This window comes from Sciurus vulgaris, assembly GCF_902686455.1.
Source record: "Sciurus vulgaris genome assembly, chromosome: 11".
NCBI lineage: Eukaryota > Metazoa > Chordata > Mammalia > Rodentia > Sciuridae > Sciurus > Sciurus vulgaris.
The window spans coordinates 115,129,196-115,155,636 of NC_136472.1; the positions used below are offsets into that span (position 1 = coordinate 115,129,196).

The following is a 26,441-nucleotide window of genomic DNA, read 5'->3' on the forward strand; positions in this document are numbered from 1 at the left end:
AACTGGTACCTCCGTAGTTAATAGAAGGATCACCAGCTATCTTGGGATTAAAAAAATAAAATTGAATTAAAAAGCTGGGCACAGTGAACACATGCCTGTAATCCTGGCACCTCAAGAGGCTGAGACAGGAGGATTGCAAATTCAAGGCCTGCCTCAGCAACTTAGTGAGACCTTGTCTCAGAATAAAAAGTAAAAGGACTGGGGATATAACTTAGTGACAAAGTGCCCCTGGGTTCCATCCCAGATACAAAAAGAAAAAAAAGAAAAAGAAAAAAAAAAAAAAAAACCTGGGTATTGAGCAAATGAATGAGGTCTTTTGGAAGGTCAAAGGCAGAGAGGTGAGTGCTGCTAAGGAGAAGGGTGCCCAGGCTGTCCTCCCCAACCGACTAGAACTACATAGAACACAAGGTCCACCAGGAAATTCTCCAGCTGGTCTGCAGCTGGTACCATAGGATTGAGCTCCCCAAACTCAGTTCCTTCAGAGTCTCTTGACCTCAGGGACCTAAAATTCTTGTACCTCCCAAGGATCTAGGATTCCCCTTCAGCCTTCAGACATGAAATTAACATCGAGCCAGGGCCTGCTCTGGGACAGGTTTTGTTCTGTGCATAAAAAAGTCATGGACCCTGCTCTCAGAGTGGAGAAGAACCACATGCAGGCGACCAGACTGCAAGTGACATGTACTGAGAAGGAAGTCATCACAGCAGCATGCTGTGGGGCCAGGGAGTAAGGACTGGAGCATGCAAGTCCTGAAGGCTGTCACAGACACATAGGAACCAAGACTTTTCTCTTCCTAGTTTTGAGGCATCGCTCCCCAGTTTGAGACCTGCCATGTCATTCTTTAAACTAGCCAGACCTTGCTGGTGTCACACCAGGCTCTAAGCAGGTTGTTCCTTTGGGATCTTTCCCACAAAATTGAACAAACACTCATGAAGTCTTAGGACAGCATCGAACTCAAAGCAAGCGTCTTTTCAGGCTTGTTCCTTTGCTCCTGGTACTTCCAGGTCTGTCCTTACTAGAAAGCAGTGCAAAGTGTTGGTGTGGACCGTAAAAAACTCTCCAAAGCCAGGCGATTAAATCCCAGAACTGCGCAGGGGGGGAAGTGTGCAATGTCTTTAAACAGAGCTGATGTTGGCTGCCCAACTGTTTGAGGTGACTTGGGTGGAGTCTGGCCTGGAGGCAGGGGGCTTGCTGCAATGACCTTGCAGATTCGCTTTGGGCGGGTGTAGACCTAAAGACTGCAAGGGCAGGTAGAGAAGGGAGTAGGCGTGTGAGCAGCTCTTGGGGTTGTTTTTCCTAATTTTCTGGGCTCCGGGCTCAGGCTTGGGGCTCGCTCCTCCTGGCACTGGTCCTTGCTGGGGCGCCGGCTCCAGCTTGTTAGTTTTAACTGGAGCGATTTCCTTTGAACTCAGCTTGAATTAGCATCACCATGGCGATGGATCAGAGTTTTCACAAGTCGACCTGGTCTTCACCTCTTGAGCAATTAGTTTGAAGGAGAAGAGGGGAGGAGGGGGAAGATAAAAGATAGGGAGAAAAAATGGGGAGGAAGGAAAGGGGCAAGGAAGAAGAAAAGTAACGGAGTAGGAGAAGGTGAAAGGTGAGGGGGGAGATGGAAAGTCAGAGGCTGGGGAGGAATTGGAGGAGGCGAAGGAAGAGAGAAGATGCAGAAGCAAAGGAACATTCTGTCCACCCCACCAGGCTTAGCCCAGGGACCCAGAACACCTCCCGGCCTTGGCCTTCCCAGCCCTTCCCATGGCCCCACCTACTGGGAGAAGAGAGAGAAGCAGGAGAAAACTAGATATTCCACCTTCGTTGCAAAAAAGAGTACACTGATTTTCTATTTCTAGGAAAAATGACATTGGGATTTTGATAGGGGTTGCATTGAATCTGCTTTGGATACGATGGACATTTTAACTGTATTAATCATTCCAATCCATGAATAGGGATATCTTTCCCTTTTTCTCTGTCTTCTTCAATCCATGTTTCATTATTTTCTTTATACATGTCTTTCTTCTCCTCGGTTACATTTATTCCTAAGTTTTTTCTGTAACTATTGTAAGTGGAATTATTCTCTTTATTTCTCTACATTTATTTTTCACCAAATTCCTTGTTCATAAATCAAAACATTGCTGATTTTTGGTTGTCGGTTTTGTATACTGCAGTGTTTTAACCGTTTTGTAATGGATTCTTTACGGTTTTCTATTTATAAGATCATGTCATCAGCAGTGACAATTTCACTTCTTCCTTTCCTATTCCAGAGTCTTCAATTTCTTTCTCTTGCCTAATTGCCACCCCCCATGCCCAGTCACCCTTAGGTAGCAAGGCTACCTTCAGCCCCTTCCTTCTGCAAGGACCAGGCAACTATAAGACAAAAACAGGCACTCAGGGCCTGACAACCCAGGTGGCGCCTCAGAACCCCTGTGTACTTCCCTGTGACCTTGAACAGGGAAAATGACTATCCTGTAAAATGACTATCCTGGCTTCTCCTCCTTGACTTGAGGCCATTTTCCGTGAAACAGGCTCCTCATGGGCTCTGTGGGGTCCTTGCTTGTCTGCTTGATGGTTCTCACTGGGCGCTTCAGGAAGGCAGCCAGGAGGTCTTCACCACGGATGGATTCAAACAGTCACAGAGTGCCTGGCACACATTCTGCCGGGAATTAACAGGTGGATGAATGACAGTTGTTTCCCAAAAATGAGTTGTAAGAGCAGAAAAAAGGGAATAGCAAACCAGAATTTGATAAAGGGAGTCTGTCTTTCTTCAAGATGTGTTTGTCCCTACCTCCTCCAGGAAGCCCTCCTAGACTTGCCACTCTTCCCACCTCCCCAGGCCTCTCACCCAGGGTCCCTGCAGTCACCCCATCACCAGGCAGTGTACTCATTAGTTGGCTCCTTTGTTTCCCCAGCTGTCAGGCCCTGTGACAGCAGGGACTGTGTGTTACTACCCAGTTCCTTGCATATTCCATAATGAGTCCCTGCTCTAGAAATGTTTCTGAATACGTGAACCTGAGAATTCCAGCACAGGGTCAAGTGTCCCCCTCTCCCAGGCCAGTAAAGGCAGTCCCTGGGGGAAATAAATGCCTAAATAGAGGGGAGGCCAAAAGGAAAACAAAAAAGAGGAGGGGAGGGGGCACGGAGAACTGGGGCTCCTGATAACCATGGTTATATCTGCTCTGCCAAGAATGGAGGAGGAAAAATGTCTCCTGGGCCACCCACCAGAACTTTGAAGGAAAGTATACTCTGTCTATTCTCCAAGAGAGTCAGATTGTGGGAAAGAGGACCTCAGGCAGGAGGGAGATGGGATGCCCACCCTAAGCGAGAACCCCAAAGAAAGGTCCCAGGCAGGCTTACTGAGACAGCTAGAAAATACTACTGTCCTAGAACCAAGTCTCCTGTTGGCATGCTCCCCATTTGATGATTTGGGGATCTCCTTACATCTCTCCTGAGGTGCACCAGGCCCTGGCTAGCCTAGCAGCGTGGAAAGCGAAGGCCAGAAGGCTGGGGGTTTGACTCCAGGCCCTGCTTCTTAACTGACTGCTATCAAGGTAGATATTAGCAAGTGCACCCCCTCTCAAGGGCTCTGGCTCCCCACCTGTGCCGTGGGATAATGATAGACCCGGTCTCATCTGATTGTTGTGAGGATTGAATGACGTAATGCTTACAGGGCACTTAGCACTTCTCAGCACGGCAAGAGCTAGTCTTGTTCTTCCCAGACAAAATCGAAGGAAAATCCTCTCCTAGCACCTCTGTTTCATCCGTCCCTCCACCTCTAAGTAAATGAACAACCTTGCTTTTCTGAAGAACTCCACACAGTTACTATCTCCCTGGGTCTTAAGAATTGCCCATTTTTAGCTGGGCGTGGTGGTGCATGCCTGTAATCCCAGCCGTTTGGGAGACTAAGGCAGGAGGATCACAAATTGGAGACCAGCCTCAGCAACTTAGTAAGGTCCTAAGAAACTTAGTGAAACCCTATCATTAAATAAAATATCTTAAAAAGGGCTGGGATGTGGCTCAGTGGTTAAGCAGCCCTGCGTTCAATCCCTGGGACCAAAAAAAAAAAAAAAAAAAAGAAAGTACTGCCCTCTCTCCCTGCATCTCGCTCTTTAGCTCCTTTTACATCCCTCCCTTTGCTCTTGTAACTGCTTTTGCAGCCCTCACCCCAGCTCCTGCCTCTTTTCCCAAGTCCTGCCCTTGGCCCCTCTGTCTCGTCCTCCCTCCCCTTTCCTCCTCTCTGCTCATTATATAAAAAAAAATCTTTCTAAATACGCCAAACATGCACTCATCCCCCAAGGACCCCAGCCTAGCACAAAGGGCTGGTTCTTTCGGACTGCTCTATGTGGCCTCCTTCTTGCCCACTGCCTTTGAATCGTGGCCTCATTCACATGACTGGAAGGGCTAACAGGGCATTTTCCCACATGGCTGGGTGGGGAGGAGGGCTAGGGGCGGTGAGTTGGATGAAGGAGGTTAGAAACCAGCAGTTCAGACTCTTCCCTAAATTTGGCTCCTTCACACAGGGAAAAAAAAAAAAAAAAAAAAAAAACTGCTTCCTTGATATCATGACTATCTCCTGGAACCTAAAGGATTCTAGCAGCTTTGCAGAAAAGACTCAGGTTAGAAGTGGGGAAGATTATTAGACCAGAGCAACAGCCGGGGTGTGGAAGGGTGGGTCCTTAGAACATTTGGCCTTCTTCCTGGGATGGCATGGAGGCGGAAGAGGGGCTCTGTGGTCCCTGGGAGACCCTCTGGCTGGGAGCAGCCCTGGGACTCTTGTGGGCTCCCGGGCTCCCTGTGCTCCGCCCCCACACACCCCCACCGGGTTGCTCTCTGGCCAAGTCCCTGGTGCATGGGAGCACTGACCGAGAGCACAGGCAGCTCCTCCCCTCCAAGGCCCAGATGACCTTGTTCCAGCTGAGTCTAGAAAAACACACTTGTGACGCACCCCAGGCGCACCCCAGGTGGGGGAAAGGGAGACAGGGCAGAGGAGGGGCGCATCCAGCCTTGCAGTCCCAGACAGAATCCGACCTTCTCACAGAGGGTACAGGACAGGCACTCAGAGCCAGCCCAGGCCTTGGCATGGCTCTGCCTCTTGGTTGTGGAATTGCCTGGGCCAGAGCAAGGTGGTGGGACGGCCTCGGCCTCAGCAGTCACCGCCCGCAAGGCCTCATGTTCTGAATTTCCCAATCTCTCCCCTGCATGTTCCCTCCCCTCCCTTCCCCACCTCACCCCACCCCAGAGCAGCTGGGCTGCTGGAAGTCAGTGGCGTTTCTGTGTTAATCAAAAACTCCTGTACTTTGCTCTTGAATTGAGGCCATCATTCTTTGGTCCCCGGGGCCATGGGGTCAGCTTGCTCTTCCTGGCTTAAACTGTTTAGAAGAGTTAAGGGGAAAGTGGAGGAAGGAGAGGGGATTAACATCCATCAGGGGCCCCTGCTAAACGTCAGGCCCCAGACTGGGCGCTGGGCAAACACTGGTCTCCCAGTTGTCCCAGTGAATCCGTGTCTCTGTATTGCACTTAGGAAACTGAGGAGCTAAGCTTGAGGAAGCTTGCCCCGACCTCATGAGGAGGAAATGAAGGTTGAAGAGTGCTTTGGGGCTTCGGTGGAGTTCTGAGGGTGTTCTTAACCCATGATTGGATTAGAAAATCCCACGATTGTCCAGGACAGAAAGCTGAGAATCGCTGAGAGTCCAGCTCGGAAGGAAGGGGTGGGAAGAGCACCCAGCCAGAGGAACAGCCCCAGGAGGACCGGCAAGGCCTGAGAGACTGGCAATTCTCTGGGCTTAAGGCCACCACCAAGATGGGACTGTGAAAGGATGCAGGGGTTGAAGGGGGAGCTCAGAACTGGTCTGGAGCTTCCCAGTCCAGACTGAGAAGACTGGAGAGGGCAGGAACAACAAACTCATCCCCATGGGGTGCCCTCCAAAGCAAGGGAGGCTTAGGTGGCGCAGACCTGACCCTGTCCACTTCAATGCCTGCTCCCCCTGGCCTCCCAACCCCAGGAATCTTACAGAGGGACAGCTGGCATTAAACGTCCATTCCTTTTGCTTCCTTCCACTATCCATCTCCCCGTCCTCTCTCCCTTATCTTCCACTGCCCCTCCCCCCTGGGCCCTAAAGAGCAAATTCCTATCCTGACCATGAAGATTTGCTGGAATCTGGGAGGCCCGGGGCTAAGGGAGAAGATGGGACCAGAGGAAAGAGGGAGACGGAAGGAGGGGGCAGCCATGGGGACTGGGGAAGGATGAGTTCCTGGCAAGGGAAGAGGGAAGGCTGGTAAGATGAGTGCCCCAGAACCTCCAAGGCTTCTGGAAAGATCTGGGGTGCAGGAACAGAAGGAGGGGAAGAGGCAAGTCAGGATTGGGGGTCCTCGAGTCCCCTGTCCTCCCCTGCCCTACAGAGGGACACATAATGTAGTTATGTGAGGACACAGCCTCTGTCAGGGAAAGGCATGATGGGAAAGAACAGGGACATTCCCAGGCTGCGGAGTACCCAGGTCTCCCAGGGGAGGGCAGGCCTTGCCTAAAGTTGAGTGTTGGGGCTCTGTCTGGCTGCAGGTGGGTTTCTGTAGGAGGCTAGAGATGAGTCACGCCTTCTGCGCCGCATGCTTAAGTGTGGGCGTGCTGAGTCAGCGTGTGCTGTCCTGCGTGTCTGGGGCTGTAGTTGTAGCTTGTGGGTGACAGGTTCAAGGATGCTGCTTCTGTGCCCTGTGAGGGGCCTCCAGGGCTGCAGGAGCCAAGCTTGAGTGTGCTCTTCAAACATGCCAGCATACCTGTGTGCAGTGAGCTCTTCTCTGTGCCACCTCGTCCCTGTCTGTGCCTCTGTGAGTCCTCCTGAAATCAAGTGTGTGCCAGAGTGCTTCTGCATGTGTGGGTGTGTGCGTACAGGGACAGTGAGGACTTAGCAACAGGACCTGACCGTGGAAAAATGGGGAAGGACAGAGCGGGGTGGGGTACTGTGTGCACCCGTGTGCTCCAAATGCAAGCGGACTCCAGTTCCTGAGTTTCCAGCTGTCCCAGCTAAACTGTGTACAGATGTGTGCTGCTTTGCTACAGCCATAAACAGACCTCCCAGGATTTTTCCAGAGGAAATGCAGAAATATTTTGGTGTTTGCTCTGGGCAGTAGAAAAGAGAGTGGGGATGGGGCTTGAGAAGAGGGCTCCAAACCTGAGGGAACTGAAATGGCAAGCCCAACCCCCAAAGGCAGGGGTGGGGGTGGGGGACATGGACACACCTATGGCTTCCAGCTGTGGGGTCTTCACAGCTGCCAGGGATCCTGGTCCCACAGAGCCCTGGCCACAGTTGCTCCACCCTTCCCTGTCCCCCTCTGCACCTCCGACCCCTCACCAAGGGATTCACCACAGGCATCCCAGCCACTGCCACAGCATCACCCACCCAAATACACAGCACGCACACCTTGGCAACCCTCAGCCCGTGTGCACATCACCACTGCGTGCGCACACACACATTCACTCAGCCTCTCGCACACCCTATGCCCACAGTTCACAACCACAAGCAGACACCACACAAACACCCCCACTGCACACATGCTCTAAACTACAGGCTGTCCCGCAGACATCGATCCCACACCCGCCCCTACACCTCATCAAAGTACAAGTCCCAGGACAGCCCTCCCCCTGACGCGCACACACACACACACAGAACTACGCAGTTCAGAGTTTTCTAAGCCAAAGAAATAGGTATTATATTGTTTTTAGCCCCCTTGTCAAAGCAAACCATTTAAAGGTTTAAAAAGAAGTTGCAGAGCACGGTGGCACATGCCTATAATCCCAGCAACTCAGGAAGATGAGGCAGGAGGATCACAAGTTCAAGGCCAGCCTCAACAACTTTGCACGGTTCTAAGCAACTTAGCAAGATCCTGTCTCAAAATAAAAAAATAAAAAGGGCTGCAGATGTAGCTCAGGAGTTAAGCATCCCTGGGTTCAATCCCCAGTATCAAAAAAATAAAAATAAAAAAGAATTGGACACGTTTCTGTCCCTGGATTTACTTTAATCCACCCATCACTGCCCCACCCCCTGGGGAAATGAATTCTTCCATTCAGCTGTACCCCATCCCATCCTCAGGTCTGGCCCTCACCAGAGTTAAAAGTAGCTCTCTTTTCAGTTAATGACTCTGGGACTCAACCCCAGTGGCTCTTCCCCCTTGAAGGAAGAGAGATCTCTGCATGGTTTCCCTGGCAAACCCTATTGAGCAGCTACTTCATGCATTGGCATGTGCCAGGCAAGTGGGAGGTACAGGCTGAAAGAAATGCTTGCTCTGCCCTGCTCTCAGCTCCGCAGCAAGGGTGAGACAGCCTACAGAACTACACACTATACTCTACCCTCAGAGGAAAGGGAACAAAGTGTGCTCTGGAGTCCAGTAGTGGGAGGGAATCCAGCCAGACCAGGAGTTAAGATGGGTGGGCTTCCTGGAGGAGGTGGCCTCTGGGAGGCCTTAACCGGCATTTGCCTGTGCAGATCAGGGAGTAGGAAGAAGAATTGGAGCTCTCTCCCGAGCACATTCCCCTGTTTTACTGTATTCGAAGCACATCTGAATTCATCTTATTTGCATACCTGTTTTTATCTCTCTCCACCCTATCATGCTAAGCGAAACCAAAGGTCTCCTGTGCCTTGAAAACTGCACTTAGTGTCTGTGTCTCCACCTCCTAGAACAGTGTCTGGGGCTCTTTAAGGGGAGGGAGGGAGGAAGGAAAGATGAGAGGCAGGGAGGGAGAAACCCCATGTGCCAAGGCTTGGGGACCTGGCGGTCAGTGTGGCAGTCAGTAAGATGGTGGCAGGTCTTGAAGGTCAGGCTGCAGAGGGTGGACTCAACATTCTGCAGGGAAGCCTGTGGTGTATGTGCAGGGCAGTCCTGGGTACAGGCCAGGGGGTCCCAGGCCTAGCCATTACCAAAATGTTCTTGGCCATGAGACATCTGGGTCTCAGATGTGGCCAACTGATAGGTTAACACTATAAAGTAACAGGATGTATGACTTTTAGCATTGAAGATCCTATGTGAACCTATTATAGCATTATAGCTTACATTATAAGGGTGGGGACAGATAAAAACAGATGTTCAGATAAACAGGAAGAGTTCAGATACATCTTCTTTCCTTAGCTTCACCCTCGGGTCAACCAATGGGAACCAGTCCTGGATGGACACGGGTTATGATGTAAAGGTCTAGTTTTGGGGGATCATTGCCTTTACCTAAGGTACAGACAACCAGGAGGATCTGATTCACATAAGACGCAAGTGGCTTGATTAAGCCTCTCTTCCCAGGAGCTTCCTTTAGCCCTTCGGGGAGTGAACCAAGCCACAGACCAGGCCTCAGCCTTGGTAGAGAATAGCTCACTTGGCTGTAGGACAGAAGACTAGGTGACTTTAGCAGACGACTAGGACAGGCAGGGACTAAACGAGAAGGGTTTTGTGGACCACCTGCTGCCTACTTCCTGAAGCTGGGCAGGATGAATGCTATGGAAGGTTCCACTTTGAATTGTCTCCAGTTAGAGGAGCGCTTTTATCTCTATCCTGCCATCTTGGGAGGAAGTCCTAAAGGTGCCAAACGGGAGCTCCAGGGTTTGTTGGGGTTTTTAGCAGGGCTCTTCTGGGTGTGCTGAGCTCATGGCCACCTCAACTGCCCCAGCGGGAACCATCTGAAGACTCTCCAGTCGTCCAACCCCCAGGCCTCGAGCCCACAACTTGAAACCTTGTGGAGTGACTGACTGCCCTTTCTGCAGAGCCCTGGCCCTGGGCAGAGAGGAGGGATCCTGGACTCTGGTCTGGACCCACAGAGACTCCTCTGGAGCAGGGTATCTGGTATCTCTATTGGAGTCTCAGGTTCCTGGAGAGAAGGGACAGAGCAGGGGAGGGATCCAGTTGGAGAGGGCGTGTGGTAGGTCTGGGCATAGGCTGCTCTGGACAGCTCTGCTACTTTGAGCAGCTCAGGTCCTCCTTCCGCACCACAACGACTTCATCTGCAAAATGGAGAAATCATGGCCAGTCTGCCTCCTTCAGACGGATGCCAGGAAATGGAAGGGGTATGCGCTGCACATACCCCTTGGGGATAACCAGGCCTTTCCCTCCTCTCTGTGGCACAGTGTGGCAGCAGAAGGGATTTGAAAGTCCCTGTCCTCAGAATTAATTAGGAGTCTCTTGCTCTTGACAACTACCGAGGGCGTGAGTCCCAACTCCTACATTTACCATGTAGGTGACCCTAGACCTGACACCTCAGCTCTCTCAGCCTTAGTCCTCTTGTTTCCCACCCGCCCCAGGATTGAACCCAGGGGTGCTTAACCACTTAGCTATAACCCCAGCCCTTTTTATTATTATTATTGTTAATATTTTTAATTTTGAGACAGGATCTCGCTAAGTCATTTAGGGGCTCGCTAAGTTGCTGAGACTGCCTTTGAATTTGCGATCCTCCTGCCTCAGCCTCCTGTGTTGCTGAGGTTACAGGGGTGTGCCATCATGCTGGGCTGGTCCCCTATCTTTGAAGTGGGAGGAGCGGGGGTTGGTGCCCAGGAATTGCTAAGGTGCTTTCATGCTCTACCTTTGTTCCCTGGGCCTCCTCCATCCCCTGACTCCAGGTTTCTGAACCTTCCTGTCCATCTCACCCTGGGGAAGTGGAGACTGGGCTCCCAGTGGTGAATGCACTGACAGGCTGACAGCTGAGGATGGCTTCAGATGGGGACAGAGGCTGGGACTCACCCAGTGGCAGGGACAGCAAAGGTGCAAACTGCACTTACAACTGCTGCTTGTGTGAATGAGCAAGAGATAGGGGCTGAGGGGACAATGGAGGCTGATCTGGGTCCTGGAGCTGCATGTCCTTTATTCAGTCCTTCAGTTTTGTTCGTTCATCTGCTTATGGGCACACTCAGAGGGCCACTGCTGTGTGCCAAGCACAGACGGAATACAGACATGAGTGCGTTCACAGCCTCCTGGGAGATGACAAGTGAAATAAACAGACGGTTCCCACGCAGCGTGAGAAGTGCTAGGACAGCCGCCTCGCAGGGTTCTCTGCAAGTACCGGGTGCCACCATGGGGCAGGAAGGAGGGCCTGCGCCCAGCCAAGTGGGACAGCTCTCCCCCTAGCTATTGTAGTCAGCTTGCTGAGATGATGAGAAAATACAGAAATTGCTTGGTGTACAACAGCTTAGGGGGTGGTAAGAACAAAATACCCGAGAGAAAGGTTACTGGATGGGATAATTAATGTTTTGCTACAGAGGAAAATATTAGTGTGTGTTGCTCAGCATGCAAACACCTCAACTAACAAAACGACTCAGAATAAAACAAGCAGAACTGCAGGAGTTTTTTCTCACAAAGATGAGAGAGAGAGGGCGGTGGGGAGAGAGAGAAGAGACAGCAGTCACAAACACACTTCCTCCTCCCATGACTGAAAGAACATTCCTCACCAGGCGAAGAAACCAAGGCCCAGCTCAAGAACATGTCTTGCCGCTGTCCCTTCCTGCATGGCAGTGGCCCTGGGCACTCAGACCTGCCACTTGCCCCTGTCATCCTGGTTACTGAGGCAAGGGGCTTCTGCACACATTGGGTGAACATCCTTAGGGGCCAAGAGTCCTTTTTTTTTTTTTTTTTTTTTTCATTTTTGTGCCTCTGGGAATGAAACTCAGGGCGTTGCACATTCTAAGTTAAGCACTCTGCCACTAAGCGACAACCCTAGCCACCTGAGTCCTGGGAACAGACTTCCAATTGGCCAGGATACACTCAGCAGGTGTTACTTCTAGAACCTACCTTCTCCCCCAGAGAGTCTCATCTTCTCAGGGAAGGCTACATGTCTCCCAGCTCATGTGCCCAGGGGACAGTCCAGTGTAATAAGAGGAAGTAAGAGTTATTTTTTGTTTGTGTTTGTGAACTGTAAGTGTGTGTTCAGAATCTCCAGGTGATGGAATGAACCTGAAAAAGTCACGTTTTTGAATTGATGCCAAAGCTCACTAAGAGCTGTCAACGAAGGCTAAACAAACTCACCGGAACCAGGATGGCAGCCACTAGGTGTGTCTCCAGGCCCGCAGCTTTCCCCCCAGGTACAGTTCCAGGGCCACCACACCAGGAGGACTCCAGCCTTAGACCCCGCTCTAGAATTAAATGCATGAAAGCAGAATTAAGTCGGGGTCTCCAGAGACAAAACTTTAGAGTCTTCCTCCCATTCCTGTCTCCAGAGAGCCCTGGGGTTGGCCTGAGGGAGAAGCTACAGGCAGGCTTGTGGCTGTGATAGCAAGATGCTGACCTTGAACTCACCCTGACTTCTACCAGATCAACCCCAGAATCCAGGCAGTACTCAACTGTGTGGGGACCACTTGGAGCATCAGATAGCCAGAGAAGTCCAGGGCTCCCTCGCTCTTTACTGGGCCAGGATTGGGCCTGGGTCCTGTCAACCTTTGTGCTCAAGGGAGACTCAGAGCCAGCAGTCCCCACTGCCTGGGGCCTGTGGGAAGAGGTTCAGGTTTGCCACTGTGGCTGCTACTGGTAGGGGCTGATGGTGTCTGTGGCTCTGGCTCTGAGACCTGTGGTCACCCTGAGGTCGTCCTCCACCAGAGTTGCCTGCTGCCTCTTTGGCCATCAGAGTGTCACATATGGTCACCATTCTCCCCTCCTTTCTTCCCCCTATCTGAATGCCAAGTGCGAATACCCTCCTCATGGGAGTTTATATCCCTATGTGAACACAACAGGCAGGTCTTTGGCCTACTGACTTTTCTGCTGTGGGCTCCACAGGTCAAGGTCAGAGACTCTTCCACATTCCATGGAGTGGACAGTGGCTAGCACATGTACCCTCAAAGTCAGAGTGGACCTGGATTGGAGTTGCAGCTTTGCCGGACACCATGCGATCTTTTTTTTTGCTCTGTGGTACTGGGGATTGAACCCAGGGCCTCTCACAAGCTAAGCAAGTGCTCTACTACTGAACTAGCCCCCAATCCCTTTTTATTTATTTTAAGACAGGCTCTTGCTAAGTTGCCCAGGCTGGCCTGCAACTTGTGGTCCTCCTGCCTCTGCCTTCAAAGTAGCTGGAGGCGTGCACCACTGTACCTGGCCTACTATGTGATCTTGACAACTGCTTTAAACTTTCCCTGACAATGAAATAGCAAAGATGTTTATTTCATAGATTTGTTATATTAAGTAAGACCATCGTAAAAACAAATAAACAAGCAAACACAGCCTGTTAATGTTAGCTCCCTTCTCTTAACTCAGCCTCCTGGAAACCATACTTTAAGAGGTGTATATGCATTTATTGAGGTGCCTTTGGGATGAACCCCTATAAGGGGAATGAAGGAAGAAGGCTTGGATTGGGGGAGATGTTGGTCTGTTACAGTTGTGACCAAGGACTTGGTCAACCCTTTGCTGAGCTCTGGTCCTGAGGTGGGCCTGCAGAGATGTCCCACACCAAGGCAAGGGGGCTGAACCTTTGTTCCCTGCAGCACCTGTCACTGCATGCAAGGTCCCCTACCTCGAGAGGGGCATAACCTTGGGTCATGCAGTTCCCTTCAGCTAAGGGCCATTCTGAGGTGATGGAGCTGTGGGCCTTCCTAGTCATCAGTGTGCAGCTGGGGCCATGAATACCTCCATCCCAAAGGACACTCTTGCCCAGGCACCCAAATACTCACTGCAACTTCAGGTCTCTCTCCCTCTATCCTGAACCTAATACCAGTTTCTAAGAACTTCCTTTAGTAGAGAGGCTAACTGGGAACAAGAAGCTGATATTCCTGTTTGGGTCCAAACCCTTACCTTGAAGTATAGATTTGGACAGTCTTTTCATTTCTTCTACTCTCAACTTTCTCATTTTTAAATAGGATCTCATAACCCCTCTGCCTTCCTTAGGGGAAGGTAAAATGCCCCAAGGCAAACTGTGAAGTGCTTGGACACCTATGGTGTCATTAGCACATGGAAACCTCATAGCCACCACGTCTAAGTCGGTTCCAATCCCTGTTATTCTATGTGTGTCTCCTCAGTCCATTCCTTGATGTTAGGCTGTGTCCTTTTGAAAGATGAAGGAAATAGGTCTCCCCTGCCAGGGCCCACCCTGAGGGCCCTTCCTGGAAGGTCCTGGAAGCCACCGCTCCAGGTCTGGTGAGAAACTGATGGGTGTGTGGTCAGCAGGGGCCTGAGCTCTGGGGTGCTGCTCTTGGAGAGAAGCTTGGACTCAGACCTGGCCTTCACAAGAGGTGAGGGGCTTGGGTACCAGGATAGGAGACTGCAGAGCCCAGGTACTGGAGTGTTCCCTCTGAGTCCTGGTTGGTTGGTTGGCCATGTTCTGGTGGGGAAGCAGGTGGCCCTCCCCATCTCACTTTGCCCCAGCTCCTGCCCCTCAGGAAGTCTCAGTTGCTACATTCATCCATCACCAGCCCCCTCAACCAGGAGGGAGCTGAGCCCCCAGAAAGATCCTTATCAATCACAGGACTGCCTCTACCTGCATGTGTGTCGCCCTGGCCATCCACAGGGGAAGGTCACGTTTCCTCTCCAAGCCCAGCATTCTGAGCATCATTTCCGGGTGTTTCAAAGCCTGGTTTTATTGCCTTTCCTTTCAATTGATTGTGCGGGACTCTTGTCACAAGCACTAGAGAACAAATTCTGTTGTCCCCTAGTTGAATCATAGGCCATTTCACTCAATTTCATTTCTGCATTCCCACGCCCAACCTCTTTTTCTCTGAGCCCTTTTGGTTGGGAGGAAGGAGGAATGAGAGAGGCCCTCGAAGGAAGCTGAATCTCTACCACCAGTACCCTCCATGGCAGCAGGTCCCCAACACGGCTGTGCAGAAGAATCGCCGGGAGCTTGTTAAACACACAGATGACTATGCCCACCCGAGTCCATTTTTCACCAAGCACACCTTTTTGTTGTCAGCTGTTTGCATGGCTGTGACTGAGGGCCCCACTGACCTGGCAGTCTACACACCAGCATCTTGGTATCTGCCTAAGCCAGTTCTTTGCTACAGCTGCAAATCTGCCATGATGGAGCAAAGAGGCCTGAATTCCAGCAAGATCACTCTAGAGAAGTGGTTCTCAAAGTGCATGACATCAGAAATGCAGACTCTTGGGCCTCCTCTCAGATTTGCTGAAACAGGGCTCCTGCTGATGCCAGACTTCCATGGTGAGGCCCACCACGCATGATTTAACAAGCGCTCAGGTGACCCTGATGCACACTAACACTCAAAGGCTGAGAGGGAAGCCGAAGGAATTCTCTAGCCCGCTCAGTTTCCTTCAGTCACACTTTCAGGAGAACATAGTTGCCTTTACCCTTCCTTGGAATGGGGTGGCCACTAGCACCAGAGCCAGAGAGCCAACCTGGGGTGGCCTCCCAGCCTATGTCTGAGGTTCCTAGTGTAAGTGAAGAGGAGGGAGTCTAGAATGACCCGAGGAGAAGGTTCTAGAATGTAGCCTGCCTGGTGTTCACAGGGACTGAGAGACCTGGGTCACACCATAGACCCAAAAGCAAAGAGGTGTTGCTTCCACTCTAGGCAGGACACTCTGCCCTCTCCACTCCGGATTCAGCCCCCCCAGTGTTTCATTTCCCAGGGGGAAAAAAGTGACAACCATACTCAGTCCTGGAAAGTTAGGTGACTTGCCTAAGTTCTCTTAGGGAGTGACTCCAAAGTCAGGCACAGAGGAGTTCGGGCATAGTGGCATGCCTATAATCCCAGCTGTGTGGGGGATGGGGGGCGGCCAGCGCTGAGGCAAAAGGATCACAGTTTCAAGGTCAGCTTCAGCAACCTAGTGAGGCCATAAGCAACCTGTCTAAAAATAAAAATCCTGTCTCAGAATAAAAAGGGGGGATGTAACTCAATGTAAAGACCCCTGGGTTTAATCTCCAGTACAAGAAAGAAAAGAAGAGAGAGAGAGAGAGAAAGAAGAAGGAGGAGGAAGAGGAGGAGGAGGAGGAGGAGGAGAGGAGGAAGAAGAAAAAGGAGAAGAAGAAGAGAGGAGGGAGGGAGGGAGGGAGAGAGGGAGGGAGGGAGGGAGGGAAGGAAGGAAGGAAGGAAGGAAGGAAGGAAGGAAGGAAGGAAGGACGAACCTACCTCAGTTGTTTCTGGGGTAGTGGTGGGGGGACCTGGGATTCATTTAGTCACTCAACATACAGAACCTACAGACTGCCAGACATGGGTCTGTGTTTTCTACTTGGATTTTCAAATGGGTAGGGGTGATCTTTCCAGTTTTCTATTGAAGGAAAACTAAGGCTTCCTTTTTGTTGTTACTGAGGATTGAACCCAGGACAACACTCTACCATTGAGCTACATGCCCAGCCTTTTTAAAAAAAAATTTTTTTTAAACTTTGAGACAGTGTCTCACTAAGTTGCTGAGGCTGGCCTCAAACTTGTTATCCTCCTACTTCAGCCTCCTGAGTCTGGGATTACAGGTGTATGCCACCTTGCCAGGTTAAAACTGAGGCTTCCTAAAGTGAAGCATCTCTTCCAAGAGACAGCTTAGAAGCAAGTAGCAGAGTTAGGATTTGAATTCAAGTGATGGGCTATAAACCCAGAGGTTGACCCCCAGCAGACTGCTCAAGGAGAGCTGACAAAACCTTAACGGCCAAAGCCAACAGCTCCTCTTGTCCCTGGGAAAGCCCAGGAACAGCAACATGTCCCTAGCCATTCCCTCAGGGACAAAAGACAACTCTGATTCCAAGTGCCAGCCTCAGTCCAAGAGAATGTGTAGAAAGGGCAGAGGACAATCAACTATAGGCAGGGCTTTGGCTGTACCCGTTCTATTCACTAGGCCCTGAGGCCTGGTTCAGAACCCCCATCCCCCTCCTCTGGCCTTAGCTCCCTCCCCACCCCCAGTTCAGCACAGCCTTGAGCAGGGAGGGCCCCACCATTAGTTCCAGACACCACGTCTCCTCTATTTATGGTTTTTTTTCCTTTGCTTCTGCGGTCCTCCCTGGATGAATGCCCCCTTTCCCTGGATTTACAGCATCCTCCCGAGGTGGGGTTGATGTCACTTTAATGAGAGTTACAGCTGCCTTGGACTGTGACTTCTGCATTCCAATTTACTGCCTGGCCTCTGGAGCCCTGCAGGGCTTCTCCCAGGCAGGGAGGGGTGCCTGCAACTCAGGCCCTGGGATGGGGTGGAGGCTGAGGAACTGCAGCCTTCCCTGCGTCAAAGACGTCCCCACCCCCAGCTTTGAACTGGGGCTGCAGGCTCTTTGGTGGATCTCCACCAACAGGAAACATCGAGAATTCGGACAAGAGGGGCTGAGGGGCGCGTTGTGCAGACTTAACCCTGTAGATTTGGGGAAAGAGAGCTCAAAGCTTTTCCAGCCCTACCCCCACCCTGTCCCACCCTCCAGCCCCATGAGAATCAAAGTTCTGAAGTGGAGGACTGAGGGCTGAAGAAGGTGGGGGCATTCACAGAAAGCCTGTTGTTCCCTAGTTGAATCCAGATGTGGTGGAGGGAGGCGCAGTTGGGATTGTGCACTGGAGGCAGCCTGAGGGAGGACGGGAGAGGAGGAGGGAAATGGGGAAAGCATAACTTCCTGCCAGAGCCAGAGCCCTGGGACCCCGCTCCTGCCCCACACCCAACCCTTTCTGCATTTCAGGGCCCTCTCCTTGGAATCTCAAAGTATTACCTCCATTGTCTCTAATTAATAATCTGAGGTGATACTGTCAATGGACCAAGTATACAAGTACAAACTGCTGCTATTTGTAGGGAACTTATTAGTTTCCTCCAGCTGCACAGCCAAGGCCAAGGATCTGCTCCAGACCCTTGTGGAAGCCACTGCCTGACCCCGGCCAAGGGACAGAGTGGAAGGTAGGGAGCCAGGGGTGTCAAGCACAGTATTTTATTAATTCTCATGACAATCCAAAAGGATAGGAATTCTTATATTCATTTTTCTAAGAACGAAAGCTTTAAAAGGTTAATTAAATCACTTGTCCAAAGCCACACAGCTAGAAAGTGGCAGGCCCGTCTCACCCATTTTGGAGCCGCAGCACTTACCCGTTTCTCAGCAAGTCAGAAGCCTGAGGGAGGCTGACTGACCAGAGGCCGACCGGTAACAAGAAACCTGCGGTTTGCTCAGGGTGGCCCCTCACTCACACTGGAGACAGGCTCCTGGGACAAGACCTTGGCCCCTGTGTAACTAATGGCCAGCAAAGCCCCTGACCCCCTTGGAGGTGGGAGGAGTCCAGAGCAGAGGAGACCAGCACTACCCAGGAGGGTACAAGGTGACAGTTCTCCCAGAGGCTGGGGCATGGAGTTGAGAAAGGCCTGTGCCTGCCCTGTCCCACCTCCCCATTGCCTTATCTCCTCAGGAACAGGAAGTCCATGATCTGGTCCAAAGTCACAGCTAGGGAGCTGAGGACTTTGGCAGGGTGGAGGTCTGCACTGCACTGGACCCAACCTGGAGGAAATACCTGGCCCTGGGCAAGAGGCCCAGGTCGGGACGCAGAGCTGTGTGGGCACAGCAGGCTCTGAAGAGAAGGAGCTCAGATTGGCTTGGATGGCCCTAGTTCTGCCATTCTCGGGTGTAACCTTGGCCTAAAGCCTGTGTTGTGCTTCACTTTCCTCCTCTGTGAAAGGTGGGAAACAATTGTCCCCTCTGCTGGAGTCAGGTGGGAACGAAGTGTGATGCATTTTGGTCAGTAGCTGCTATGGAAGGAGGGCTCAGGAACTGTGGGCTATTGTTCTCCATTCCATCCCCCGTCCCCTCCAATTCTAGGCCTCAGTCTCCTTGTGTTTATTCTGGGTAGAAAGATCCTTTTGAATAAAACCACTTGGTTCCCCCAGACCTCTCATTCTAGGGACCCATGGGATCATAGAGGTATTAATTAGCAAAGCCTCAAGACAGGCCCAGGCGGAGAGGGAGCCTCGTTAACGTTAATTGGTACCATCAGATCTTTGCCCAGTCAGGAGGGAACAGTGCATGCTGGGATAGCCTCTCTGCCCTCCGGGTTCACAATCTGCCCAGGACTGTGCACCCAGAGCAGCAGCGGTACAGTGGGCAGCCAGGCAGCTCCTGCCTCCCTCACACCTTACAGGGCTCAGCCTGTGAGAAGGGTAGGAGGAGGCAGGGGAGGGCAAAGGATGGAGGTACCATCGCCTATGAAAGGGCCAGGACCTGTTCTTGGGCCAAACTACATTCTTCAAATATAACCACGATGTGGGCCCTTTGCTGTGTATCAATACCAAGCTTTGTACCTGGGAGGAGCTGCCGGTCTAGCAATGGTTCTCAAAACTAACTTAATGAGCCGAGGGTGCCTGTTTAAAATGCATGGTCACAAGCAATACCTTGGGTGACTGAGGTCCAGGAACCAGTTTTTTGTTGTTTTGTTTGGTGCTGGGATTGAACCTCTACCACTGGGCAAAACCCTCAGCTCCCAGGAACCTGTTTTTAACATGTCTCCAGGACACACTTTAAATCAAACAGGAATGGTGTTTGTATGTTCAATATAGCTTAGTGCTAAACCATACGCACCACAGCTAGGCAAGAGATGCTGGCTGATGGAATGAATGAGGGAGAGGGGAGTAAAATACGAAGAGACGATGAATGGTTTGGTAGAATCTGAGCACAAGCTCTATCTTCTCCCAGGATTCCCTCTCAGGAAAGAGGTGGGCCCTTCACCTCTGATCCATTTCCTTTTGTGGTTGGGACTAGATGTTTCCTACTGAAGTTGCAAGTTGTTGTGTAAATTCTAAGGAAAGTTCAAGTTTGAGCAGAAGAAACCCTGCAGAGTCACTCTCCCACCTCACACCCATCCAGAGAGGTCAGAGATCCCTGAGAATTCTACTAGCACAGAAATGCAAATACACAAAAAAGCACACCTATAATTTCAGAGTTCTGGGCCCTGAAGCTCTCCTAGGCTAAGGATCCTTGCAGGGGTGTCCTTTGATCTGTGAGTCACTGTTAATAGCTGGGACCTGGACAAAGGTGAGGAAAGCCCAAAGGAGAATCAGGTGCACAAGGGAGGGGCTGCCAGGGCTCTGCCCCTAGGGGCAGGAAGTCAAGGTTTGTCCCACCCAAGGTCTTGGGTTTCAAAACTATTCTAGTCCCCTCTGACCAGTTTAAGGGCCTCTTGAAGTTGGCATCCCCAACTTCATTAGGAAGCAAAATGTAAAAAAAAAAAAAAAAAAATGTAAATGGCACCTTGCTCAAAGGGTTGTCTGAGATTTGCTAAGAATTCATGAAAAGCTTATGATAGTCTCCTACAGAATCTTTGTGTGTGTGTGTGTGTGGTGCTGGGGATTGATCCAGGGGCCTTGTGCATGTGAGGCATGCATTCTACCAACTGAGCTATATCTCCAGCCCATCCTATGGAATCTTAACACAGATAAATGATTCCTAATATGGTTCATACTCTTCTGATTTGCACACACTATGTATAGGTGAGAGAAGCTGTCCACACTGAGGATAAGGTGGAAGATCTACATTTAAGTCAAGACTTGTGTTGTACATGAGAAAGAACTTCCTTGTTCAAAACTGGTTAAGATCCGATATTTGCAATTGAGTCCCTTTGGGACAGTATGGGGTCCATTTTTCTTCACAAACATTAAAAAGAGAGAGGAGGGGCTTTTAGATATAAGCCTGGCTGGAAGTATGAATTATGCCTTAGGGTTCAACCTCTGCAAAAAGCATCAGAATCACAATTCATAGTCTCCTTTTAAATATTTTCTACAAGATCATACAGGAGAAAAATAATAACAATGATTAGAGTAAGCTGTCAACTGTTTGCACTGTGGTGAGCTCTATAAGATGATGTAGCTAATAAATGGTGTATCTATTCAAACTGATGGGTAGACTACACTAATACATGTAAATACATGTATGAAATCACATCGAGAAAAGCAGAACAGGAAATACAGGGCATGCAGGGATACTTCATAAAAGCCACAAAGTTCAGAAGATCATATGAAAGCTGGTTTTAGGCTCTCAAATCTATTACTTGCATTTTTTTTAAATGATATGAATAGGCAGAGAACAAGGAATTTTTATGGCAGCAAAACTACTCTATATGATATAATAATGAAGTCTTTGTCAAAACTTATAGAATGCACAATGCTAAGAGTACCCTACTGTGCACTGTGAACTTGGGGTGATAATGGTGTGTCAACATACATTCATCCACTCTAACAAATATGCCGCTCTTGGTGGGGATGTTGGTTGTGGGGGGGACTCTGCATATGTGGGTTTAGAAGGTATATGGAAACACTGTACTTTTCATTCAGTTTTGCTTTGAACCCCAAATTGCTCTAAAAATAAAGTCCATTTAAAAAAAAATTAAGTCCTCTTGAGATGTTAATTAGAAATGCACTAAATGTATGTATATCTTTTCAAGCATAATAATAAACATAGTATGATCTTTCCATTTGTACAGAGAAATAAAATAGATATAAAAAAAAAAAAAGTAAAGATAGTGATAGTGGTTGGGAGATGCCTGATTTGGGAGGAGGGTGTTCCCTTTTCCAGTAGATGCAGAAGTGGGCCCTGACCCTCCATTTGGAGTTATGCTAAGCCCTTCTTAGATTTGGCTGATGCCCTGATGATATCATCAGCCAGAGAGAAGCCAGAGGTTCAGAAAGTGAAAGGGACCAACAGCAACTGTGACAGGAAAAAGGAGACAAGCTGACGGCTCTGGCCTGATATGGCCCCTATCCAGGCCCAACTTGCCCACGCTCAGGTTGTCTCATCCCAAGCCATAACATGCACATCCATTTTGCAAGAGCAGTAAAAATCTGAACTGAAAACCAAATTGCTTTTTTTTTTAAAGTAATAATTTCCTCAGGGCTTTGCATAAAATACATTTAACCATTAAAATGTCACCAACACAAGGCACACAGACCCTGTCAGTTCTGCCCCCTCACTGCACGTGGCCTAAGGTCTATGTCGGACCTTAGGGCATCAACTCTGCAGAGTGATGGGCAAGACCCTTCTGTAAGGTCTATGAGCATGCATCCTGGTGATGGAACTGTGGGGACATAAAAGATAAGATGTGCTCAGGATAGATACTTGTGCCTCCCGTTCTGTATATACTCTGTGGTTTCCAGGAGGCAGGAAGAACCCTGGAATCTGAAAACAGCCCAAGGACTTCCATTACAATGAGGTGGCCCAGTCTGCTCTGGGAGGCCTGCTTCTCCATGGATCACATGACCAAGAAGATTCTCAAGGGCAGACACTGTGCCTTTGGTTCTCTCCCCCAAGGCATAGTGCCAGGTACATAGGACTATGGAAGGTAGGGTTATTGAGCACCCTAGTGCTCAGGACTAGGGTATAGGGCACCATACTGGGCATGATGCAGATACAAAGAGGAGCCAGGTCCAGCACACAGAGGCCCCAAGAGAAGGGGACGAAATGGAAGCTTTGCACAAAGGAGATTAGGCCTAGCTTGAGAATGCCAGGCTTCTGATCTGAGGGGTTCCATTAGTACCTGGCCTCAGTTCTTTTGTACCCTCTGGCTTCAAACACAAGTGCTATGAAATCATTATAACAAAAGGTAGAGTGAAAAGTACCTGAAGCACTACCAGGAAAGCAATCTCAGGGCTTCTCCTGCAGGCTTCTCAATCTCAATTCATGGTGCCCCGCAACTGCCCCGGCCAGAACCAGTTGTCATCCTTGGCCCTCTTACTCCCTACCACCCCAAGTCCAAAGAAACATCAAATCCTATTTCCAGATTCTACAGCCCGAGCTGGAGCCTAGCACCTCTCTACACCCTGACTGCCACCCCCACGGTCCAGCCCACCACCACCTCCCATCTGGATGGCTACAATCCATTTCTACCATGATCGTTTCAAACACAAGTTTGATCATGTCACCGGCTTACACAACACCTTTGCAATGACTGCCCACTGCTTTTGAGAAAACAAAACCAAACCCCAATGCTGACATTGCCTACAAGGTCCTACATTTCTTGCCAAACTCTCTTACTTGATTTCAAGCAACTGTTCGTCCTCAGCTACTTGGTCGTTTCCAGCAAGCCCACCAGACTCGGGTCTTGTACACAAGTTGTTCCTTTTGCCTAGAACATTCTCTTTGCTGATCAATCCTGAATCACCGCCCCCCCCCCACCCCCCATTACTGAAGACTGAATCCACAGCTTTGTACATGCCAGGTGAGCATTCTACCACCAAGCTATACTTGCAGCCCTTTTCATTTCTAATTTTGAGTCAGGGTCTCTCCAAGTTGCCAAGGTTAGCCTTGGACTTGTGATCCTCCTGCCTCAGCCTCCAGAGTAGCCTGATTTATCTTTTAAGTTTAGACTATACCCAGCAAAGCCTTCCAAATAAGTCCTCCTGGTCTAAGCTGGTGCCTCCTCTTATTCTCCATGGTACCAGTTATGACAATTATAATTTTATTTTTCCATAACTTTTTTTTTTTTAAACTCAGGGGCACTCTATCACTGACCTATACCCTCAGTCCTTTATAAAGATATTTTAAAATTCGAGACTTGCTAAGTTGCCCAGGCTGGTCTCAAACTTGCGATCCTCCTGCCTCAGCCTTCCAAGTAGCTGGGATTACAGGAATTCATCACTGTGCCTGGCTGTTTTTGCCATAATCTTTTTTTAAAGCCTGCTGCTCTTTGCAGATGTTGGTCCCATTGCATTGTGTCCACTGCATCCAGTGCTGTGACTCACTCTGTGCTGCAAGACTCACTGAATGAATGAATGAATGAGTGAGCATCCAGGAGGTGGAGCGTGGAGGAACTAGCATGGAAGAGGGGATGGTTAGGTTTAGGACCTGCCAGAATCATGGGCCTGGAATCAGTGAGCTGAGACGTGCCTTCCCTTGCAGTTCAGATCACTCGAGTCTCCTTTTCCCTCCTGAAGGTTATTGATTCAGCACCCCGCCCCCCAATCTAAATTTCCCCTCACCTGGATTTCTGCCTGGGAAGAAGGGTTGCCCCTGGTCATCCTGCCTACTTTTCCCTTTCCACTCTTCATTCCTCCACTGTTTCTCCAGCCAGTTTCCCACCACACCCTTGACCGATGTAACTGTGTAATCATGTGATTCCATAAACCTAATGTGCACTTCTGCTCAGACTGAAGTGTTTGGAGCTTTGCAATGGGCTTTGAGAGACAGAGGAGGGATCTCCCCACCCTATCCTCCCTTCTCCCTCAGACTCAAAGCACAAATCGCCTGCCTATCTGCAGGGACCCAGAAAGGGAGGGCATTAGGTAACCCGAAACAAATAGCCACCCTCAGAAAGCATCTCAAAAAGTCTTTCCATGTTGCAAAAACAAGCTCCCTCTCCTGCCGCCCCCATCTCCCCATAGAGGCCATTTATTCAGTTTCCCATTCACCTTTTTATATGCCCTGTTCTCACCTGTTTACCTGTCACAGACTGTGAGATGGCGTGGTGTGTCTCTTTCCACCGAATGGAGGCACACCCATACCAAAAGCAAATGCAGGGTGCCTCCCCAGATTTTGCTGCCCACTTCCCAGTCTCAGAGATCTCAAGCAGCATAAAACTGAAATATCAAAAAAGCTATAAAGAGACAAACTGTTTCTGAACCAGTGTGTTTTCTGTGCATAGATGGGGGACTGGCATGTGTAGTCAAACAGGGATTTAGTATTTGACACAATGAGAAAGAATGAATAGTATCAAATAATAATAGCTACTATTAAGCAGGCCCATGCTTGAGGAACACTTTGTAAAGTGTTTGGTACACAATATTACATTTAATTTTCAGAACAACCCAATGAGGGAAGCTTTATATGCCCATTTTACAGATGGAGAAAGAGGCTCACAGACTCACACAGCTCATGTGCGTCCAAGCTCCCAGCCTGATATCCTGGTGCCCTTGCTCTACACCACTATGAGAAACTGCTTTCCCAGGGCTAGTAGCGAAAAAGGAAAGGAAATTGGTTTATGGCATGGCAGAGGGCTTAAGATGAGACATAAAGAACTTTCTGACAATGAGGGCTGTTTGGTTGTAGTCAGGGTAATTAGGCTTGTTAGAGCTTTCCCTCAGAGGGCCTTTACGTTGAAGATGAATGGAAGCTTCTATGCCTGGGTGGTTTAAGGGAAGCGCTCTCTGTTCCCAGCACGGGGCTGGCCTGTTTGAACTAACAGCCTCACTGGGGATACAAGATTGCCACACATGAAACCGTTAGATAACAGGAAAAGATAGCACAGGATGTGTGCCCAAAATGGACTGGAAGAAAGCAAGGGTTACAGACAGGCAGAGCTACTGTGGTTAAAAGCAAGGGCTTTGTGGTCAGGCAGACTTGTTTGAATCCCTGGCAAACACAGCTGGTTCTGCTACCTGTGTGACCTTGGGTACGTTACTCAACCTCTCTAAGCTTTGGTTTCTTAGTCATTAAAAAGAGGCTAAGAATAGAACCCACTTGCGGGGTGGGGGGGTTGCTGTGAAAATTAAATAAGATGATCCACGTAAATGACTGGCACAGAACCTGGACAGAAGAGAATTAATGGTAGCTGCTATAATAATTACTATTATTGTTGGAGTCCAGAGGAAGAAGAGAGCAGGGTGGTTTAGAGAATTACAGGTCAGTAGGTAGCTGAGAAACTTACTGGGAAACTTGAATTCTGACCTGAATTTTGAGGACTTAGATTAAGTCAAAAGGAAGGAATAGTGACAGAAGTAGATGGGACGCATGTAAAGCAGATTTCGTTGTTTGCTATCATTTTAAAAGAAAAATGCCTGGGTACGGTTGTGCACACCAGTAAATCCCAGCAATTCAGGAGGCTAAGGGAGGAGGATGGCAATTTGAGGCCAGCCTCAGCAACTTAGCAAAGCTCTCAGCAACTCAGTGAGACCCTGTCTCAAAATAAAAAATAAAAAAGGATTGGGGGCCTGGGGTTGTAGCTCAGTGGTAGAGCAATTGCCTAGCATGTGTGAGGCACTGGGTTTGAATCTCAGCATTGCATATATATAAATAAATAAAAATAAAGGTCCATCAACAACTAAAAAATAATTTTTTTTTAAAAGGACTAGGGAGGTAGATCAGTGGTAAAGCGCGCATGGGTTCAGTCCCCGGTAAGGGAAGGAAAGGAAAGGAGGAAGGAAAGAAAGAAAGGAAAGAAAGAAAGGAAAGAAAGAAAGAAAGAAAGAAAGAAAGAAAGAAAGAAAGAAAGAAAGAAAGAAAGAAAGAAAGAAAGAAAGAAAGAAAGAAAGAGAAGGAAGGAAGGAAGGAAGGAAGGAAGGAAGGAAGGAAGGAAGGAAGGAAGGAAGGAAGGAAGGAAGGAAGGAGGGAAGGAAGGAAGGAAGGAAGGAGGGAAGGAGGGAGGGAGGGAGGGAGGGAGGGAGGGGGAAGGAACATAAAATAAGAGAAATGAAAAGAAAAAAGAAAAATCTGTTTTGATCCGTGGTTGAAGTAGAGAAGGAAGCTGATTTGGACGAGAGCTTGAGGAAGAGATGAGGTCTTCCATACTTTTTTCTAAACTAAAGTTTGAATAGAGACAAAGTCTCAGAGATCTAAAAATGAAAGCAGACATCCAGAGCTCTTTGGGCTACTTCTAGGTTCCTGGGATATGTGTTGGGGCAGGGGAGGTCAGGG

General features: G+C 49.5%; 1 long non-coding RNA gene across 1 annotated transcript; it reads right to left on the reverse strand.

Annotated features, from left to right (window-relative positions):
• Nucleotides 1–661: 661 nt before the first annotated feature.
• On the reverse strand, nt 662–5,192 carry LOC306640049. Its single transcript, XR_013757727.1, has 2 exons — nt 4,935–5,192; nt 662–2,645 (listed from the first exon to the last, which is right to left on the reverse strand). It is a non-coding gene; the product is annotated as an uncharacterized lncRNA (long non-coding RNA).
• Between the last annotated feature and the right edge of the window lie 21,249 nt (nt 5,193–26,441).